The following is a 20,462-nucleotide window of genomic DNA, read 5'->3' as shown; positions in this document are numbered from 1 at the left end:
GCAGTTAAAATGTAGCGAGAGCGACCGTACCCCACAAACAGTACATTCTACCGAGGCACATTTACCTATTCTTTTTGTGAAGGTGCTAAAACTACCATGTCCGGTCAGAAATTGCATTAGGAAGTAGTCTAGTTTCCTGAACTTACATTCCCACCTCGGCCTCAGATCGGAATAAGCACCTTCGTCCACCTTGCCTTTCCTCTATCATTCGCCCATTTTCTCTGTCACTCCACTATCGTTCTCTCTCTTATTCTCATCTATATTTCTATCCATCCTTCTCGCATACACCCTCGCTCGCTCTTTGCACAACAAAACGTTGGTATCACCGCTTCAAAGACATACAGAGCCTTATTGGAAACCGTCCTGTATGTACTAGATACCCTGAGGAGCAAGTCTTCATTAGCTTGGCGTATTTCGCAGAGTTTAGTGCGCTACACTACACGGGGGTAGCGTAGGTTATTACCGACTGGAAAACTCCATTTTACCACCCTTCTTTTGGTGCTACCTGGGCCTTCAATGGGCATCAGCCGGATCAACGCCTACAAACTGCGGTTCGCCTTATCTACCTTCCGATAACCAGACTTTCTAAGGAGCTAGCTGTAGATCGTTCTCTCTGATCCACTTACTAATACGACACAGGGCTATCTTAGTCGTATTAGCCATGTCCGGTTTTTGACTCAACTTCACAACCAGTGCGAGATCATCTGCATAAGCTACAGAGTGCATCCTCTTGGTAACTGTAGCTTCAACGCCCTGTCGTACAAAATATTGCACAGGATGGGACCTAGTTCTGAACCCTGTGGAACACCCTGTGATAAACTGATGCTGCTATATTTTTCCCTTATGGATCTGTCAGTAAAATATCTGTCAATTACGTTAACCGGGAACTAACTAACGCCCAATGCTCTCAGCCTAGATATGATTTTTTCCCATAATGTCATTTTATAGTCATTATTGACGTCAAGCAGGATAAGAGCGACCCATCTCATTGTATACTGCGTGACTAAAGAGGTTACTTCTGTGACCATATCTATGGTGAAAATTTTGGTCCTAAACTATATTGGCGGTCGGTCAGCGCATGCTTTTCTTCCAGCTCTCGCTCACGGCTGTCTTTTATAAGCTGCTCCTACAATTTAGCTACCGAACTAAGAAAGCAAATTGGCCGAAAGCGCACGTCTTTCTCTTCATCTATACCTTATATAGTCTTAAAACCTTCAACTTTTTTTAATGCTAGGTATGTGCTTTATGAATCTAATGGGGATTTTTATTTGACCAATACCTTAGGATATGGCGGTAAACTCTTTTCATTTAAACAAAAATTTGCCCTATCGGAAAACACCACATTGCTGCAAAATGTTTATCGTCATTACAAATGTGCATCAGTCTCTCGTAAAACTGCATCCGTCTAGCAAAATACATTGTTATCAGGCGTGTAAATTTAGATCCCAGTGTGCAGTTTATTCAGTTAGTGAGGAATACCTCACTAGTGAGTAAGGTTAGTGAGCCTTAACTTCAAGAAGACAAAGTGAATGCTGATAAGCATCCTGCTCGACAGTTACGGATAAGTAACATACTAATTGACCATGTAGAATCTTATGTGTACCTTGGCACCAACGTAAATGCAAAATGGAACAGGCCACAGAAATTAAGGCGAGAATAGAACGAGCTAGAGCAGCATTTAGCAATATGAAAAAGCTCCTCATAAGCAGGGATTTGTCTCTTCCCCTAAAACTACGTCTAGTTAAATGCTACATTTTTCCGATCTTACTGTATGGTGTGGAGGCCTAGACGCTGACGGAGACGCTCACGAGAAAACTAGAAGCATTCGAAATGTGGGTGTACCGATTCATTCTTCGTATATCTGGACCGAACATGTCAACATAGAGGTAATCCAAACAATCGGAAAGGAGAAAGAAATCGTGAATACAATTAAACAAAGAAAGCTTGAATATCTAGTCCACATATTGAGACACGATAAGTACCGTCTACTGCAATTGATTGTCCAGGAAAAGTAGACAGTAAGCGAGGGCCGGGCAGGAGAAGACACTCGTGGCTCCAAAATCTGAGGAAGTGGTTCGGCTCACATCGGTCGAACTATTCAGAAGCGCCGCAAACAAGATCAGAATTGTCATGTTAATAGCCAACGTTCGCAACGGACAGGGCACTTGAAGAAGAAGAAGTGCGCTAGTGTCAGCGAACTAACAGATCGAGAGTTTCAAAAGATTCAGTTACCTCGAAATTATCCTTAACTCACTATGGTACCATGTTTAAGACATTAGGTTCAGAATATAAAATGGACGTCCTGTGACCTAAATTTAGAGACAAAGATGCGGATAGTGAAGTTATACGTTCTTTTGGTGATACTATATGGAATCGAAGACTAGATACTAACGCAAGCCACTGAAAAAAAGATCGCAAGCCTCTGAGGTATGGATCTACAGGAGGATATTTAAAATATCTAATTAGTACCATTACACAAATGTAGAAGTCCTACAGCACATGAGAAAAGAAAAAAGTGCTTAACTTAGTGAAACAACGTATCAAAGTATTTGGGAAAAGGGCACCAGGACGCTGTCGCATCTTGTGGCTAAAAACCTCTGACAATAGTTTGGAATCACCTCCGCTAAACAGTTTCAAACAGCGGTCAACAAAATCACAATAGGCTTGAAGATCGCCAACATCCGGATCGAATAAGACACTAAAGAAATTAGAAGAAAAGAAGAAAAAGCAGATATAAAAGCAAATATCACGATAATACCTTGAACAGTCTATAGCAAAGTACCGATCTAATTAAGTTGAAGAATAGATAGAAATGGGCAGTATACCCTAATTAATTTTTTTCTTTGAGGGTCTAGATATTTTTCGTTTTTTAGTATGTAGTCTAATCTACCCAAATTGCTTCGCCGTTTTATTTTTGCTGTCACATTAGTTTACTGATTATTAAGTTGTTATGAATATTTATGTGTAAAGTTATTCATTAATAGTCTAAATGTGCCAAAACATGGCAACGAAGGAAACGGTAGTTTTAGAAAGACTCTTAAAACTTGCACTAATTAATTAGAAAATACTTTTAAAAAAATAATTAAAAAAATAAGTTCCTCCAGACTTCCTCAACATAGGCCGCCTGTGACGAACAACTAAAAATGTCAACAAAGACTATTTTAGTTTTTGGTACGCATTCGAAAGTGCTGAAAGTTGTTCGACCCCAATACTATTTAACTTTCCAGATGAATTCAACTTATTTAAATTTACGATATGTTTTCGAATGTTTCCAATCCCTCTACCAAAAAATTGGCATACTTCCATGGGTTTTTCGGACGATGTATTGGCTCGGCTGGCGCACAATAGAAAAAAGTCTTCCGTAATTCTAAAAATAATAGTAAAGTAGCGATTAAAAAATTCCTAGAAAGATCGATGTACTGTAAAGTTTGGGTAAATATGTCTATATTTTCATTTCCGCCAAATATTAGTTTAAACTAATGACCAAAGTGTAATATATTATATAATACACATACTCATATGTTCATTTTAAACTTATACCTTCGATGCCCCAATAATTGTATTATCTTAATTAGGTTTTCTTCTATGCTTACATCATAATATCGGTCGCTATTCTTGAAAATGTAGCATTTTAAACGGTTCTTTATTCCATTTGCTAGTATACATTTTCTGTTCATGTTGTCCGATCACAATAGGTATATATCCCGTCACTATTAACTGTTTAAGGTATAGTTTAATTTTTAGTAAAATGTTGAGTTTTTTTGCTGCGCTGCTCCTACATGAGATTGAAAACCATCAAAACTATCTTTAGTCCAGTTACTGTGGCATTTTCCCTTTAAATTTTTTATAACTGCACCGATTTATCTGAAATTTTTACAGTGGGTAGTAAATTACTCAAAAAACATAAGTTATATGGTGCCGATGTGTGCTTCTACCCCTGGGGTGGTTGGCACCCCATCTAGGGGGTTGAACTTTTTACACTTAAAATAACTCCGGAAATTGATAGAGAATTAAATTTTAAACAAAAAATATTATATAAATTTTTTTCGCTAAATCAATACTTTTTGAGTTATACGCACTTGAAAAAGTAACCTTTTCGCAAAAATAAAACATGTTTTCCAATGATTTTGTACGAATAACTCAAAAACAAAGCGTTTTATTGAAAAATTTATAATAAACAAAAATAAAGCTTATGAAAAAACAAAGAAATTGTTTTTTTACTAAGTTTTATAAGTACAATACTAAGCGATTTATAATTGTTTGAAGATGACTTTTTATTTTTGGGATACTATACTCGATGCATTTAACATCAAATATCGGAAAATGGACATCTTTTTTGATAAAAACTCATATAACACTTTTTAAAGAGCCAGAAAAAACCTTTAAAATGAGCTATGTTAAAAGCCATTTCGATTAAAACAAAGCGAAATACGAAGGAAAGAATTTGAATTACTCTAGTGTTTAAAAAAAAACGAGCAGTATAAGTAACACTATTTCGATCAGAATAGAAATTAAACGTATATCTTCTATAATTCATTTTCTTTTAGTGGTATTTATAAGTTTTAAAAGTTTGGCCTGTTTAAAATACGTATTTTTTGAAAAAATCATGTTTAAATTAAAAAATCTTTTTTTTTAATTATCTAAAAATTTACATTTTTTCAAAATAAATCTAAAACTATAAGAGATACGTGAAAAATGGTTTTATACCAAAATGTAGTCTATTTCTTTACAAAAATTTTGATTTTTGTATTTTTATTGTAGCTCAAAAAATAATAGAGATATAGCCAATTGAATTTTGAGATACAGCGGCTGACACACCTGTAATCAGCACTTTGGGCCTTTACTATTTAAAAAGAAAGAATTTTAACATATTTTAGTCTAGTTAGTCTTATAGCTTTTGAAATAACCTTTAAAATATTTTTTTAATGGACACTGTAGCTTAAAAATTAACGGAGTTATTTTAAAAAAAATTGGAGCATGTTATTTATATTTTGGAGCATCAACTTATTTTCTGTATATATAAATGCTTTATTCAAGTATATTCGAAAAACTGGTAACAGACACACTAACACTCACACAAATATGTATAATATAATACATATATATATATATATATATATATATATATATATATATATATATATATATATATATATATATATATATATATATATATATATATATATATATAAATATGTTATGTATATATTATAAGCAACTCTAAACTAAACATCTGCTTCAGAGAACTAACGAATACAGAGAAGCGACACTCCTTTGAAGTTGCGTGGGCAAGCCGTCAATGAGTGCCAATGACAGGAGTACTTCAGATCTCGAAGACATTTTAGAAGCTGGGAGATACTGTACAATTTTGCAGTATGGCCTTGCCAAAGACACCCACATGAACAAAATGAATAAGGTCGAAGATTATTATATCATTACTTGAACAAATGCGATACGAATTCTTTATTAAAGCCACAACTAAAAATGGTGCAGTTAAATTATCATCTCTTGTACCAACTGTAAGTGCCCTGGATGAGCATAATATCAAAAGAGTTTATTTACAAACTCACATATGCCTTGAAAACAAAGAGATTGATATAACGGATTGGGGATGGTTCAAGAGTGATGATATTTTACAACCAATAAAAATGAAAAGTTAACCTGCACCAGAAGAACTATTGAAAATGATTTTTTGCAGACTAGGTCTATTTTGCAATGCTGCGTGTAAAACATGCTCTGGCGACAATTTTCAAAACTGTCCTGCAATAGACGAAGAGGTGGAGTTAGAACACGACGAGAATGACGTTTCAGACAATGAATAATTTGATAATATATTGTAAATAATTTTTGTTTTTTTAAATACATTTTGTATGCTTTCTAATGTAAAGTATTTTCATGCATAATTTTTTACAATAAAAACATCATGAGTATACTTAATTCCTTTATTTAGACATTTACCAAAGGGGAATTTGTTTCGTGAGCATAGAGGTGGTTTTTAAGGGTTGAAAATAAGCAACCATTCAAAAAATATTTTATTGATAAGAAAGGAATTTTTGAATATAAATGTACATTAAAAACTTTTGAAGTTGTTTAAAAAGATTTTTGTATATATTTTGACATAGGGGGTAGTTTTTAAGGGTTGAAGTGTTGCAATCAACCAAAATTATTTTATATAAGCAGATAATTACATTGTAGATTATATAAATGCACTACAAAAGCATTTGAACCTGTTAAACGATTTTTTACAATTATTTTTATTAAAAGGGGTGGTTTTTAAGATTATTTAAGGGTTGAGAATGTACACAATATCCATTATTATAATTAACAATATTTCAATTACTTAATTTAACACGATTTAAATCCATAAAATGCTTTAATATAAATTTTTTTCATTATTTTCAATAAGTGGTGATTTCACCCCTTAAAAATAAAAAGCTCACCTAGCGCATATATAACTTTTGAAGAGGGAGGTAAGATAAGCCTAATTCCAAATTTTTAGCAAAATCGATTCAGTTATAAAAAATTTAGAGGTATTGACCTCTTTTCCTCCACAGTGACTGGAGTACTTGGTAAGAATTGATCTTTTCAACTGTCATTATTTAATCCTAAGAACTAATCTATGCTGCAAAGAAGACCCGATTAATTTTTCCTTCGATTTTGAAGAAATTTCACCTCAGTCATCTAATAGATGATAGACAGAACTAGCCAAGCACTATTTTCCATTTTTGTTTTAATACAAAGATCATCATCATTATCCCCAGTATGGTGTTGAGCCCACTATTGAACATAGGCCTCCGTTAAAAGGCTGCACTGAGCCCTGCATTGAGCTGCTGTTTTCCAGTTTCCTATACTCTTTTTAAATGGTCACTTCAATGTGTTGGCAATCTGCCTCTGCTTCTCTTGTTTGCGCGGGGTCTCTAATTTATTATTCTTCATGACTACCTGTCGTGTTTGACTCTTGAAACATGTCCATTTTAGCGTCGTAATTAATTTTATTATGTCTTGTACTTTTGTTCTTTGTCGAAGGTGTGTATTTCTTACGCCGCCTTGGGTTCGAATTTCCTCTTCATTTTTATTTTATTTGAGCGACCCCCACTTTAGATACTGTAGTGTAAGCACTTCGGCAACACAAGTCGTTACTGGCCATACGCATTGATTGTATACTTTTGTTTTTAGATTAATTGGTACCCAACCAGACCAACTTTTTTGTTGTTTGTTCCAGATCTTTTATCATTAAATAGACCTCTTTTAAATCATCTGTTACCAATACTATGTCATCCGTAAAGCGTAGATTATTTAATCGTTTCCCGTCTACGCTGATAACTTTATTATAAAAATCTTTATTATCTAGTCTCACCCTGTTCTATCAGTCAATCGGCTTATTGTACATTTTTCATTACCTTACGATACTCATTTCAGGATTCTGGAACCCTGTACCAGCTTATACAGGTCCAGTGGATGAGTACCATATTTTGTTGAAGTCACTCGGTTGTCTCCAAAAAGGATTTGTCGCCTGCGATCTATAATATTGAAGTCATGCAAGATATGGTTGACTGTTTCAGGTTCTCTGCTACAGGTCTGCAGCTCAAGTCTTCATAAAACAATTTTATTATATGCAGGTGTCCGTTTACTGGCGCATGTTGACAGCTCAGCCCTATTAGCACATGTTAGTGCAACATATATTTTGCCATATGTCTAACCGTGTATATTTTCCCAGTAAGTTATGTTGCCTTCAAATCCAGGCTTTTTTGCGGTGAAGGATGTTTTTGGGACTCCCACGGTCGACTTTGGAACGTAGTACTTTGTAGCTGATGCTCTTCTGGCAATTGCATCAGCTCTTTCATTGCCGTATATTCCTTGGTGACCTGGAACCCATACCAGTGTGACACTCCTATGTTCCGCCAGTCTGTCGAGTTCCTATCGGCATTTCCACTCTAGCCTAGAGTTCTCCTTAATGCTTATGTGTATCCCCATGACTCCTTGGCTATCTGTGCCTATATTGATCAGCTTTAGTTCGAAAGTCCTTATGTTAATTTTTCTTGAACACTGCAAGATAGTGGAATAGAAATGTTTAAATTTTTATCACTACCGAATATTCCTGCGCCTGATCCTTCTGCAGTTCTAGGCCCCTTTGTGTATCAGGTATAACACTGTAGTCGAGGGTTTCCTTTCTCCCATTCCTCTGATGGGCTCATATTCACTTAAAAAGGCAGCTTGGGCCTATATCTAGGTACCATATGGTCAGAAATCATCATCCATTCGTTATCCCTAATTTCATTTATGATGTTACTATGTCCTGATCTAACCGATCCGTTACTCAGGTTTTCTTGCAGTCTGCAATATCCCATCCTCGCCTCTCCTCTTATAATTATATGAAAATAAGGGGGATTCAGTAGGGCCTCCATAGCTACCGTTGGTGTGCCCCTTATAGCAACTGTTATTCCGAGGCAAGCAAGTTTTTGCACCTTGCTTACTTTGGGGATAACTCTTTTTCGTTGCACCTTTGGCCACCATACACTGATGCATATGTAATTAATTGTTGGTTGTACTACCATGTTATAAATCCAATATGACATATCTGGTTTTAAACCCCACATTTTTTCATGAGTGCATCTGTCTACCATTAACGTAGCTACCGGTCTCTTGGTTATTCATTCTAAACGCTGATTCTAAGTAAGCCTCAAGTCTACTATTACACCAAGATACTTTTCTTCACTGACCAGATTTAGATGTATTCCATTTATTCTTAGATGATTTAATCCCTCTAAATTCCTCCTTCTGGTAAATTTCAGCTTATGTTTATATATAGGTCTTATATTTAAAGTTCATTCCATAACTACAGTCAGAGCATGTTACATTATATCTCTGACTGTGATTAAATTTGCCGTGGGCTAAGATGACCAGGTCATCCATAACCAGATTCCACAAGAGATGAGATAAAACTCTTTCTGTGAATAGCCTCTGGCTACTTGTGCTGACACTGTATGCCCTAGCAACGTTGGGCATATCACACGGCTTCTTAGCATGCAGTCTATTCATCTGCAGCTGGTTTCGTCTATTCCTTTTAGACGAATCGCCCTTGTGATTGCTAAGTAAGAGATGTTTTCGAACGCTCCCTCTGTATCAAGAAATTAACCCAACATCACCTCTTGTTTTTTCAGAACGTACACCACCCTCTGTACGAGTTGGTGCAGTGCCGTTTCTGTAGAGACTCCTGCTTGATACGCATATTGTTTCTGATTTATTGGACTTTTAACCAATACACCATCCATAAAATGCCTATAGAGTAGTTTTTCTAGAGTCTTCAGTGCAAATGACATCGGACTTATCGGCCTCAGGGACCTAGGCTTCTCTTGTCCGGCTTTGCCAGGTTTAGGTATAAAAGCAATCCTTACTAGCCCCCATACTTTTAGTATGTATCCCAGTGCTAGGCTAATCTTTGCTGTCATACACAATTTTTGTTGTATTTGTGGCCGTATATCGACCATAACGCGGCGAATGTTGTACTTCAAGTAATCAATCGTTTTAGGTTTATAATATATCCACAGAATATAGTCTAGCATTGTTAAATAGCACGATATTTAAGCCCAATTGACAGGCCTGAATCGTGAAACTATGCGGTAACCCTTCAATAAATAAATTATGTCACAAGCTGTGTGATGTGTTGTGGCGTCTTGTTAAAACCACAGCTCCTGGAGATCATGATTGTTTAATTGAGGAATGAAAAATCTGTAATCTTGGCTCTATAGTGGTCACCATTTTTTTAACGTTCCGGTCATCATCGTTTTTGATTCCACCAGCCCATACAGCACACCAAAAAGTCAGTTTTTCTGAATGTAATAGTTTCTCAACATACACTTGAGAATTATCTTCACTCAAAATACGGCAGTTTTATTTGTTGACGTAGCCATTCAACTAAAAGTGAGTTTTGAGCTTCATCATTAAACAAAATCTCCAAATTAAACAAATTAAACAAAATTTTGGGTCCATTCACTGAATCTACGCCTTGTTAGGTGATTGTGTAGCTTTAATCCCTGCACCAGTTGGATTTTGTAAGCACACAAACCAAGATCTTTCCTCAAAATCTTTTATAAAGTGGATGGACACATCCAACTGCTGTGCGTGGTGCTGTGGATACTGTAGATGCGTATTATCATTTAGAGTAAACGTGGTGCGAAATCATTTATGTTGATCAGAAAATGGACATAGTGTGCATTACGTATTTCTAACAGAACCATAATTTTCGAAATAAATTTGCACAATTTAGAAGCATTGTTTAGGCGTTAGTCTATTCATGCTGAAATGCCAAACCAAACTAAACATAAATCGCTTGACAGCTGTCAAAATGGCTGCCAGTTAACAAAGTATTGCTAACTTACATTTTTATATCTTATATACAAAATACCCAGTAGATATAAGAACAAGAATCAAAACAGCTAAAAATGTTTTCAATAAAATATTTCAATAAAATAAGGAAGATTCTTTGCAGCGGATTTTTTTTTTGCAACTGAAAATAAGAAGAATAAATGCTACGTGTTCTCAAAATTACTGAATGAAATGGAAAGTTAAATAATAAAAAAGTTAATAGATTGCAGTGATTTAAAATGTACTAGGTGGTCTGATAGGTGGTAATCACCTTTTCTTTTATTCGATGTTGTCTCCGTTTAGTTCAATACAAGGATTTCAGCGATTTTGCAACTTCTTTACGCCGTCCAAATAATCTGGAATCTGCAAAATACGCGTTTGTTTCACCAAAAATCTCTTCGTTGGAGCTGATTTTTTATTTGCGAGCCATTTTTTTAGATTTGGAAACACATAATCTTCGAAAGAGGGCAATTCAGGAGAAATAGCCGGATGAGAAAGCAATTCTAAACATAATTCATGAAATTTTGCCATTGTCATAACGCTTTTGTAAGCCGGTGCATTATCTTGACGAAACAATATTTTTTCTTTTATATATGGGCCATTTTTGACTGAGTCCTGATTCAATTTATTTAATAATATACAACATTATGGGGCTAATAATAGTTTTACCTTTTTCAAGATAGTTAGTTAAAATTATGTCTTTGCAATCTCAAAATGAAATGATCATAGCCTTTTCGACGCGTTGAGCCACTCTTGTCCACTTCGGAGAAGTGGTCTTACTTCGTCCAGAATATGACTAGTGCGTTCTTTACTAATTATTGTGGCCTCTGCCAATTCAAGCACATTTACTTTATGATCAGCTAAAATCATTTTATGCAGTTTCTTCACACTTTCCGGTGTAACTACATGGGAGGGTCGTCCAGTGCGTGGTTTGTCCAAGGTAGATAATATAAGGCCACTATGAAATTCACAGAACCCAAAAATTGACAGTGTAGTCTAAAGGACCTTTAGTCCCAGAATATTTATAAAGCTTTTCTTTTGTTTCTTTTGCCGTTGGATTTTCCAAACACGTCAATTTTGTGCAGCATTCAAAAATATACCAATGGCTGCATGGCGCTAAAATTCCACATGTATGCCTAAAAAACGTTTGACTTTCTAGAACTAATGATTTTTGAGATTGCCGTGCCCTAGTCGGCGAATGAGTTTTCTTATCAGACCACCAGATAGTGTTATAAAATGACTAGTGACTTTGCCCGTCGCATGCGACGGGGAATCCAATCAATTATCATTACAGTCAATCATTAAATTTTTAAAATAGTAAACTTTTTGCATATAAACCAAGTAAATATAAAGTATGATATGGTGTACTCTGACCATATGTTATATATGTCTCACTTCGTTTGATTTGATGTCTCATATGCTAGTATTAGGCTAGTTGTTTTTTTTTGTAATCAGTCAGGCTTTCTTCGGGTCAATAAAGCAAATTTACATTACATTTACATTATGCTTTATATAAAAAGCAAATATGTGTACCATACGACATATCACATGACACCATAGTGTCATGTGATATGTCGTATGTTGCTATTTATTCATTAATAATGAAGATAATGTATAGTGCCCTTTTAGTACTCGCTTTATTTGTTTTTTCTATCTGAATATATTCGTTATATCCTTCCCTTTCATTTGCTATGTCGCATGTTAGGATTCGATTAGTTGTTTATTTTGGATTGAGCCAGGGGTCTTCTTTAAGTCAATAAATCAAAATTTGTCTTACAGTAAATCTATTTTTATTTATAGTGCCCTATGATATCTCGTATGTCGTTATATGTTCTTTAATAATGAAGATACTGTGTAGTGCCCTTTTTGTAGTCGCCTTGTTTGTTCTAACTTAATATATTCATTATATCCTTTTCTTTGATGATGTACGAGTACTCGTATTATACGTCACGATCCGACGAACTATTCTACCACCACCACAAAACGCTCAAAAAATGAACAGAATGAACCTTAACATTTTCTTATGGGTTTTTAAATGGGAAATGGAGTAGAAACGGTATACCAGCCTTTTTACAGCTATAGTTTTTAATTTTATTTAATTTTACTTAATTTCATTTAATTATTATTTAATTCTACGTATTTCGGTTTAACTTGATTTAATTTTATTTGATTTTAATTAATTTTATTTCATTTTATTTAATTTTATTTAATTTTATCTAATTTTATTTAATTTTACTTAATTTTATTTAATTTTATTTAATTTTATTTAATTTTATTTAATTTTATTTAATTTTATTTAATTTTATTTAATTTTATTTAATTTTAATTAATTTTATTTAATTTTATTTAATTTTATTTAATTTTATTTAATTTTATTTACTTTTATTTAATTTTATTTATTTTATTTAATATTTTATTTATTTTATTTAATTTTATTTAATTTTATTTAATTTTACTTAAATGTATTTAATTTTATTTAATTTTATTTAATTTTATTTCATTTTATATAGTTTTAACTTTATTTTTCTTTGGTAAAACATTGACGTTTGTTAAACGTCATTTTATTTTAATAGTAAGGGTATAATATGTGTATCTTACCCAATGACGTATAATAAATATAAATTATACGTCATTGATCTGACCTTATAATTACAGTAACCTATATTTTTAGCAATTTTGCGAAACAAATAATTACTGTGAAGTAGTAAAATTTCTGATTACGAATCATCAATTTGTAGGATAAATTAGCAATAAATCAACCATGCCGTTTCAAGAACAAAATATAATTGAAATGTCAGATGTGGGTAGTTCAGATTTCTTTCCTAGGTGGCGTAGTTACTTTACTGGACAAACAGTGTGACTTGTCATCCTAGTCTTTTATAGAGATCGATGTTGACTTGATGCTTATTTAATAAGTCACGTCAAGTATGCTGAGAGCGGATATCACAAATTTTGCTTCTTTGGTAAAACGGTGAATGCCAAATTACTACAATTTTTTTTTAAAGCAAATTAAATTTTTTTTAATTTTTATTGTTAAAATTATTGTTTACGCCTTGTGCCTTATTGAAAGAATATAATTTTATTTTCATATTTATAATTATTAATTACTTCAGTAGTCAGAGACGAAATTGCCACTGAACCTCTAAAAATCATACCAATAAGTTGAATTCTGCCGAAAATAACAATTTTAGGACGCTAAAAAGTTTATAACTTTTACCCCCGGGCTTTCCCCTAAAACCCCCCACGTAGAGGAAGAAAACGGAAAAAAATCCATTTACCAAAAATCTGTACGCCATAGAAAAATGTTTTAAATAAAAAATGTAGCTAACATAATTTTTGAAAAAAAAACGTTTATTAGCATTTTTTATGTATATTGAACCGTTCTCTCAGAAACAACGATTGAAGCGATCGGCTATTTTGAATGTCAGTTACGCGCGCGGAATTAATGCTCAATAAAATGTGTATCAGCTCGACGGTAAAAATTCAATAAAAGCAAAGACTGCAGCTTTCCTAGGCAATTTTAGTATTTTGCCGCAAATAAACTCAGTTTTTATAAAAGTGTAATAAATAAACGTGGTGGGATTTTCGCCATTTTTTATTATTCTTATGAGATCAATACAATGTATCTCTTTTATTGACTGGTCGCTATCAAATTTTTATAACTAGAACCTAATCTTCAAAACCTATAGCATGAAATTTAAGTTTTGAGTTTTGGCAACAAATGTGAAGCATTTGAAATATTTGAAAAAACGCTGAATTTAAACTTTCACATTACAAACGATCTTTAACGAACATTTAAAACTGCTCTTTTTTAATTACACTAATACGTTTTTCAAAATTACTCAACCTGTGCTAAAAATTACACCCAAAACCGTCTTCTTAGAGGTATTTCCCGTGACGTGTGATCATTTGTAATTTAAAAGTTATAATTCTTTCATATTCCAAATGCCTCATATTTGTTGCCAAAAATTAAAATCGAATTTTTATGTTATAAGTTTTAAAGACTGGTCTTTAGCAATGAAAATTTCACTATGATCAGTCAATGAAAATAATAAATTTTATTAATCTCACGAGAATCGTTAAAAATGCCAAAAATCGCGCAAGTTTAGTTATTAAACAGCTTTATAGAAACTGACTTCATTTGCAGCAAAATACAAAAATTGCATACGAAAACTGCATTTTTCACTTTTAAAACGCATTTTGGTTTTTGTCGATTGGACAGTCTGATCAAAAGATATCAATTTTTAACCGTTGAGTTGTTTTTTACACACTTTTTACACATTTTGTTTAACATTGATTTCTCGTGCGGAACTGACATTTAAAATCGCCGGTCGCTTCAACCACTGTTTCTGAGAGAATGGTTCATTCTACGCAAAAAGTACTAATAAACATTTTTGTTCAAAATTATCTCAGCTACATTTTTTATTTGAAATATTGTTTTCTGCGGCTTGCAGATTCTTGATAAATCGATTTTTTTGCATTTTTACCCACTACACGCGGGGTTTTAGGAGGAAGCCCGGATGTTAAAGTAGTAAGCTTTTTTGCATCTTTGGGGGTCCCAAAATTGATATTATCTGTAAAAGTCAGCTTCTTCGTTTGATTTTTATGGATCAAATCTCTGACGACTGGACTATATTTATTTTTTGTAATAAAGTTGTGTTTTAATTTTTATTCAAGATTTGTGTATATAAAGCTATTTGAATAGATATAAATACAGTATAGTAACATTTGATTTCCACATGCACTGATAATTGCATATTCATTTGCCACACGAACTAAAATACACGGAAATTACACCAAATCCAATGTCAAGTGAATCAACAAAAGTGCGATTGCGAGCGAGATGCTCGCAATTAATACAAAACTATTTTAACCAGATAAAACACAAATCAAGAATGTATATTTCAAATGACCTTTACATAATCTTTGTTTTAAAACTTATTCTAAAGATAATTTTAAAATAAATAATGGTCTGACAAAAACAATCGTACGATGAGAAGTTTTTTGATACAATATGCAATAAAAAGAGTTAATTATCTGGAACTGCCAAAAACAACAAAATAAAGTAATTTTAAATTGAACGTCTTGCCTCTTCTCAAGTTGTTCTATATTGTTTAGCAGCAAGTGAAAGAATATGTGTTTACACAGAAGGTAAATAAATGTTTTACATGAGTTTTGAATCCATTTTGTCTTGTATGTAGGAGGAAAGTTACATATATTTCCCATTTATTAGTTTTAAGCATATTGTGTTCCTAGATATTTATTAGTTACCTTTTCCATAAATGTTTCTACATAATGATTATAATTCCAATTAACTTAATGTTTCCTATTATCGTTACAGTATTGCTTTCTCCTCAAAAATCTATGTTTCTGTACTTCTAGGAAAAAACCCACTTTAAGACTTATCTAATCCTGTTGTCCATACTATTTTTGTAATTTTTGATATTATATTATATTTTTTATTCACCCGGTCTTTAAAAAGTTTTATCATTATATAATAATAAAACACTGCAAAATTTGTTTTCAAAACTTTCACAAAAATTATTATAATATTTTACCATTACAGCTGTTTCGGCAGAGTACCCTTCTCAAGTGATCTATTTTTGAATCCAGCGTTTTAACCTTGTTTAGGCTCTTGTGCCTCTTCAAGGGTGGTTTTAGTTGTTGGATAAACGTGAATCTGCATGATTCCGGGACAAAGTGGAGGCTGTAAAGCAGAAGTATGCGTGGAGGATAGCTGTGGCTGTGGCGTCGCCTAGGATCAGGTATCGTTATGCAATGAGATTGGGAAACCACAGAAAACCAATCTTCCCCTGTCCTTGTGATTTTGAATGCAACTCTTAGGGAGTGTACGGGGTGATCATTGTTTGGTGTTTGGATATGCGAATTTGTGTAGTTATTGGTTGTGTGTTGTTGGCTTGCTTCTTTTTGGTGTTTATGATTTGTGAGCTTGATGGAGGTAGAATGTGTGTATGGGTAAATGAAAAGTGTATATACGAACAATGAATGTGTGTGGGTAAATGATAAGTGTATATATGAATAGTGAATGTGTGTTGTGTAGTGTGTTTATGTGCGGAGTTGGGTGAAAGATTGGTTTATGGAATTATTGTAGCAGGTTGATATGGCGTACCCATACAATGTATTGGACATTTTATTTAGATATCGGATTGTGTCACTCCTCTTTTCAGGATAGACATTAAAAAGGATCAGGGACCTGAAATGAATTAGGGATTTCATGACCGCGGATAGATCGAATGAGGTGATTTGTTTGGGAGTGTGTACGGGTTGTGTTTGTTTTGCGTTTTTTGGTTGGATTCTTCGGTGTGGACATTTTTGGGAAAATTTTGGGTGGCCTCTATTACAGTTGGGACATTTGGGTTCACCTCTCGTGGGCTATGCACACAAGACCTGTGTTGTTGTCCACAGAATGGACAGATAAATGATTTTTCGGGGCATTCGTTGCTGACGTGTCCGCTTTTGCAACATTTCGAACAGTATTTTAGTCGAACCGGAACGGAATTGCTTGATCTTGGAATCTCGCATTTTAACCGTTCTTCCTCGATCTTAATACCGTTCGAGGGTGCATCGGCGAATTTAGTTTTAGAGTTTGTGAATTTGAATTTGTTTTCGGATAAAATATCCTCGATGATTTTTTGAAATAATTTTTTGTCGACGCCGGAAATGACTAGATAAAAGATTTGTTGATCATTTCGAATGGGTTGCGGATTAGGGTGGTTTTTGAATTTGAATCCTGCATTTATGGAAATAATGCTATCTCCGGTGATTTGTCGTTTTGCCGTGAGATCTCTGAGGTCTAAAAGTTTGGTAGTTCGTACGGAAGCTGCCTTTTCGGTTGGAAATACTTTTATTGAGTCTAAGTCGGGTACGTAGATCGTTGTCTTTGATGAGTGGATGGAATGGTCTCTGCTGACAGATGTCTGGGGAGATGTCCTTGATTCTGTAATTTTATATCATGTGTGGTGATTGTTGTGTGTTTTGTGTTGTGGGTTATATGCTGGCTGTTTGTGGTTGTGTAGGTGTTGTTTGTTGAGGTGTAATGCTTGTGTATATGGGTGTGTGCATGGGTGATGGTGTTGATTGAGTGTGTGTTGGTGAGAGTGTGTTTTGTGTTTGTAGGTGAGGGAATTTTGGGGTAGATTAAGTATTAATGAGTAGACGCTTTGGATGTGGACGGGGTAGGATTGTGTTGTTCTGTGTGCGTGTTTCTTTGTGTTTTCTTTAGTGTGGTGAGTATTTTTGGTGTTGTATTATTTCTGTCTCTGTATTCTGTGGTTTTGCGCTTGGATACGGTTATGTGTCTGTGATGGCTTGCAGATCCTCTTCCCATTCTCTTATGTTGGGACTAGGATCTGTTGTGTAGGTAGAGGATGGCCTGGTTTTCGGGTGATTCCATTTCTAGGTTGAAAGGGATATTTTCGAGGAGGTTATGGTTATTGAGGATGCGGTAAAATTTTCTTGTACTGGAAATTTTTTTTTTGGGATTAGTGTGATGTACTATTTGTGTGTGTTGTGTCTGTTTTGGGGTAGTGTGTGTAGGTGTAGTGTGGGTTGATGTGTCTGATGTGTCTTGGAAGTGTGTGTGTGTGTACTATGTTTTTGATTTGTTCGAGAGTAGTAGTAGAGAGTTTGTTTTTTGTGTATGTTTTGGATGATTGGTGTGATATTTTTGCTAGCCACCTCAGGATTTTGGTGGCCGAGTTCTGTCAGAGCCTGCCCCCATTTCTGTTCTGACCTTGGTTCGTTTAAATCTATAGTGATAGACGCTTGTGATGTTTGTGAGGTTGTGGATTGTATTTCTGTGTCTGGTGGGTTTGGTGGTTCTTTTTGTTTTCGTGCTCTTGATCGTGTTTGTGGCATGTTTGTGTGGGATGTGTCCGAGTGTACTTACGTGTGTATGTAAGTATGTGATTGTGTGTAGGTGTGTTATTAATGAGTATAATCATTTGTGTTGGTTGTGTAAATTGTAAGTGTATGAAATTGTGTTGATTTGTGTAAATAATTGTAAATGTTGATTGAGGTTTGAATGCGCGTGTGTGTGTGTGGGTGTTGGCTTTTGCCAAAAAGAAATGAATATAACTCCACGCAGCAATATCGCATCTAAAGTCTGTTTCTGGTGGTCCATGCGTCCAGATTGGCGACCCGTTAATACCGTTATACCGTTCGTGGTTTTGCGCCCGTTGATACACGTGTATGCCGTGTGTTTTCTCCGGGTTTTCCGATTTGCACCATTGCTGTTGTCTTCTCTTAAGCACTGATTTTCTGGAACTGATTCTCCGGTGTGTGACCGTTCACGTTGTGAGGTATCGCGCGACTCTATGACACTGATCTATTTTTGGAATGTGTTTAAACTTTATAGTCTTTAACTGAATAAGTTGTAAAGAGGAGAACTGTTTGTCTCAAGTTGGTCGGTCATTCAGAATTATGTCTGTGCATTTGTTAATTTTTATAGATTTTAATAAAGATAGTTTAAGGTCTTTTTTTTGATGTGCAGAAATGGAAATTCGTTATTAAACAAATGATTATGATCTGGAAGGTAAAATGCGTATGTAGAATCTCTTTTTCTATTATTGAACGCTCTTTTATATTCTGCTATGTATTTGTTAAAAGTTCTAATAGTTTGACCGATGTAAGTTTTTAGGCAGTCACCACATTTAAGATTGTATACACCACTGTGTAAGTGCTTTTTATTTTGGCTCTTGTTGTTTTTAATATATTTTGTCTGTATATGTAATCGAGCAGAAGGTACTGGGTTTTTCCTCTGATAGTGAAAATACTAATTTCAGGGATTTCTTATCTAGTTTTTGATTTAAAATTGTATTAATTGTTTGTTCGTTGTACCCATTGTTTACTGCTATTTGCTTAATGATATTTAATTCTATTTCGAAGTTTTTTTTGACATCGGAATTTCTATTAATCTATGTAACATGCTATGGTACGCTGCCAGTTTATGTTGTATAGGATGGCTCATGTTTGTTATTAAGTCTGATAATTTTTAAATCTAAAAAATATATACACTGATTTTGTTCTGTTTCTATTGTAAATTCAATATGACTATGGAGTGAATTAATATACTGTTTTACCAATTTTTATCTATATAACCATCACCACCATAGAAAAAAACCAGTACCTTCTGCTAAGAAGAAAAAATATTAATTTTCGCTAATTAAAACCGGAGATATTGCGACATTTATAAATTTGAATTTATCAATTCAGTTTTTAAAACAGTAAAATCGTTTTTCTTTTAAACCTTTTAATTCTGACACATCATAAATGGCTTATTTTTAAAGAAATCCTTTTTTTTTGTTTAATCTTTCAAATGGTTCTAACTTGGGTTTTATAGGGTCGTAGGACATTATGTTTTTTAATTCGAGTAAAAAAATTAGCTTTCTACTTGTTATTGCGTCTATTGAGTTGTTTTAATTGTTTATAAGTTTAAAATTAGAGTACTTTTTATTCAGCACTATTTTACAAAATTTAACATAAACCTTTTAACCGTTAAATTATTTAATTTGATAAAATAAGCCTTTTTGTATAATTTAGTGCTTTCAGAATTTATGTAGACCGAAAAGTTTACGTATAATAACGTTGTAAATAAATCGTTAATTCTCTAGTGTACAAGTAGATTGGGTTGATTGACTAGGTACCTATGGTATCGTACAAAGGTCTATCGGATTCCAAAAAATAGCGGCGCAATACCAAGTTTTTTGGTATGGGTATAGCGGCGAAACCAAGTATTTCGTTAATCACCGGTGCAAAGTAAATTAATACTCTCTTGAAATCTTTCATACGTCCCGAAGTCAGAAAAGAAAACAAAATGGTCCTACAAACGAAAATGATAAGTAATGCCCAGTACGTCGATGACTAGATATTTGAAATCAGAGTTTTATTTATTCTAATAGTTATTATTGAAGAGGTGTTTTATGTCGTCTTGTAATAAAAGCACATCTATTTTGACATATACGCATGGACAGTTTTGCGTCTTTTATTTTTGTCCTTTAATAAAATACAGGACGCTTGTATTTAAGTTAAATACAGGCCAGAGAACTTTTATTTAAAGATCCGTTATTTTGACGTAA

General features: G+C 33.9%; 1 protein-coding gene across 3 annotated transcripts in view; it reads left to right on the top strand.

Annotated features, from left to right (window-relative positions):
• The window catches only part of Pkg21D (Protein kinase, cGMP-dependent at 21D), a 149,242-nt gene that overhangs the window by 41,731 nt on the left and 87,049 nt on the right, over positions 1 to 20,462 (top strand). Inside the window, exon 1 of one of the 3 annotated variants that reach the window (XM_072543096.1) lies at positions 15,496 to 15,516. The exons of the other annotated variants lie outside the window; for them this stretch is intronic. The gene's annotated coding sequence lies outside the window, so the exon portion shown is untranslated. Of the gene's footprint in view, positions 1 to 15,495; positions 15,517 to 20,462 lie in introns of those variants that run through there. 3 annotated transcript variants of the gene reach the window in all.

Source organism: Diabrotica undecimpunctata, chromosome 1 (assembly GCF_040954645.1).
Source record: "Diabrotica undecimpunctata isolate CICGRU chromosome 1, icDiaUnde3, whole genome shotgun sequence".
NCBI classification, from domain to species: domain Eukaryota; kingdom Metazoa; phylum Arthropoda; class Insecta; order Coleoptera; family Chrysomelidae; genus Diabrotica; species Diabrotica undecimpunctata.
Note: the sequence above shows the minus strand (reverse complement) of the source record. Positions and strands in the feature narration are given on the sequence as shown.